Source organism: Lottia gigantea (genome assembly GCF_000327385.1).
Source record: "Lottia gigantea unplaced genomic scaffold LOTGIsca_38, whole genome shotgun sequence".
Classification (NCBI taxonomy): Eukaryota; Metazoa; Mollusca; class Gastropoda; family Lottiidae; genus Lottia; species Lottia gigantea.
In genome coordinates this window covers 747,782-751,006 of record NW_008709295.1, presented here as the reverse complement: position 1 = coordinate 751,006, position 3,225 = coordinate 747,782, and positions in this window count along the sequence as shown.

Genomic DNA, 3,225 nt, shown 5'->3' with positions numbered 1-3,225 from the left:
TACTATGAGTTATTGCCCTTGTTCTGGAATTGTTTGTGGACGCGATGAGTGCGGACACGATAGAGAGCTGGTTTCTTGATGGATTTTGACGAAACTTGATGTGCGTGTTTGTAATCACCCACGGATGAATAGTATTGCAAATCAGAGGAATCGAAAATTTTTTACTATGAGTTATTGCCCTTGTTCTTGAATTGTTTGTGGACACGATAGAAAGCTGGTTTCTTGATGGATTTGGACGAAACTTGGTGTGAGTGTTTGTAATCACCCAAGGATGAAGCCTATTGAAAATCAGACGAATCGAAAAATATTCACTCTGAGTTATTGCCCTTGTTCTTGATTTTGTTTATGGACACGATAGAGTGCGGACACGATAGAGAGCTGGTTTCTTGATGGAATTTGACGAAACTTGATGTGATGTTTGTAATCACCCAAGGATGAACCCTAATGAAAATCAGACGAATTGAAAAATATTAACTATGAGTTATTGCCCTTGTTCCTGAATTGTTTGTGTACACGATAGAGAGCTGGTTTCTTGATGGATTTTGACAAACTTGGTGTGAATGTTTGTAATCACCCAAGGATGAACCCTATTGAAAATCAGACGAATCGAAAAATATTTACTTAATATAATGAGTTATGATTTTAAACTTAATATATGAGTTATTGCCCTTGTTCTTGAATAATGAACCCTATTGAAAATCAGACGAATCGAAAAATATTTACTTAATATAATGAGTTATGATTTTAAACTTAATATATGAGTTATTGCCCTTGTTCTTGAAACTTGGTGTGAGTGTTTGTAATCACCCAAGGATAAACCCTATATAGCCGTCGCCCCTGTCTGTCCTTAAATATATAACCGTCTTAACACAAAGATTTGCCACTTGATGCCACTCAAGAGATTCAGTTCTATATGGATTAAATGAAACTTGACATGTTAAATTAACCCCACTTGAATAAAAAAGCTGTGAACAAAACCCATGAAATATGAAAATTTCACTCTCAGAAACATTCATTTACTGATAACTCTTGTCAACCTCCCGGACAAATTAGCGAATGTAGGTAATTAGGTCACAGGTAAATCGGTCACCGGAAATTTGGTCACAGTAAAAAGGTCACACGGTAATTTGGTCACAGTAACAAGGTCACACGGTAATTTGGTCGCAGTAAAAAGGTCACACGGTAATTTGGTCACAGTAAAAAAGTCACACGGTAATTTGGTCACAGTAATAAGGTCACACGGTAATTCGGTCACAGTAAAAGGGTCCGTGTGACCTTATTACTGTGACCAAATTACCATGTGACCTTATTACTGTGACCAAATTACCATGTGACCTTTTTACTGTGACCAAAGTTCCGGTGACCGAATTTCCTGTGACCTAATTACCGCCCCCAAATTAGCTGCCATTACAAATGTGGGCGTATTACGATGACATCGCTATTTTTATACGCCCAAATGAATATGTGGTCGTATATTGTCGTTGCCCCTGTCCATCCTTACGTCGGTCCGTCCGTCAAGTGAGCACTATAGAGACTACAGTTTTCATCTGATTTTGATAAAACTTGGTGTGATGCTTTAGATTGATAAGATCTCGGTCAAGTTCGAATTTGACGTATTTTCGATGACAGGTTTTTGAGATATTGCCCTTGACTGTGGTAAAACGCGTCGAAATTTGTTAATAATAGTTCGTGAGCAGGATTGAAGCTACATTTTTTAACCGATTCTGATGAAACTTGGATATAGGGGAAGGAAGGGTTTGATTCTCCCAAATGTACAGGCCATTTATTTAGACACTTTATGTAGAAATTAGGATTAAGGGTCTTGATATTGGGTTTTCTTCTGTTCTTATTCTGATCTGAAATAAGAAAAAATAATTCGCCCGATGGGCGAGAAGTATAGTATCTGTTATGTGCTGATTGTTTTTAGTTTACTATGAACAATATTATCATTTAAGTTCATATTTTTTGAATATGCAACTATCATTTTCTGCTTATAGACATGGGGGAATATCTCTTGAAGGCTCTTATAGTGGGCATGAACTTTCTCTTGAAGGCTCTTATAGCGGGCATGAACTATCTTGCTTGCTCGAATGCTGGTTGTATTAAACGGGACAAAGGGTGCTATGCCTACATTATGATGAATATTTAGTCATATAGGTCTTGCTGTATTCAATGTCTCAATCCAATGGGCTTCCCTAGATTGACGGAATTTGGTAGTTTCATGTTCGGGCAAGTCAATTTCTACACGCTCAATTGGGATTAGGCTGAGATCGTCTATTGAATGATCGTCGAGGTTGAAATTACATGAAATTAAATATATTACATTCGAATGTTCACATGTTAGATGTTCCTGGATCGGGTACCTTTTATTCGTAGAGTTGCTTACAAAATAATGAGTTTCTGATATAAAGGGACATGTTTTGCATCTACTGGACAAACATGGAGCACTTCTTAAACCTGGAGGTACTTCGGCATAAAGTCTGTTTTTAGCTGCTATCTGTGCTAAGGTGGAATTTTTTATGTTTCGTAAAAATCGTTTAGAGTACCCACGCTCTTTCAGTTTTGAGAAAACAATCGTACAGGCTTGGTTGAAATCAGAAGATCTTGTACAAATTCGATGAAATCGTAAAACTTGTGACTTAATTATACCAGAAAAGGTATGTTTTGGGTGAAAGGAGCTCTTGTGCAAGAGTTGGTGAGTATCAGTTTCTTTGAAATACACTTTAATATCCAGTTTATTTGTTTCTGCTATGGAATCTCCCTTAAAGACTGTGGTATCGAGAAAGTCTATGCTTTTGTCACTCACGTTTGCGGTTAGTTTGATAGAAGGATGGTGGTTGTTGAGAATTTCAAAGAATTCCCAAAACTGTTCGACAGAATAAGTCCAAACCATAAAAATGTCATCCAAAAAGCGTCCGTAAAAAAGTGGGTCAAATGGACCAAGGGGCAACACCTCACGTTCCCACTCTGTCTGGATACACGTTTCGACTTAGATGGAGATTGAGGGGTGGTTTGCTGGTCCAGAAACGCACAGAAGGAAGAAAGTTTGGCGGATCCTGGATCACGTGGTGAAGATTCAGGTGGTGTAGAAGGGGAAGACGAGTCTGAAAGTGAAAAGAGAAGGGGATTACCCTCACTACGAGAGCGTTTGGATCTGGGTTTCTATAGTTTAAACATATTTTATTGTTTCAAACAACAGGATAAGGACAAATTATACAATTTATA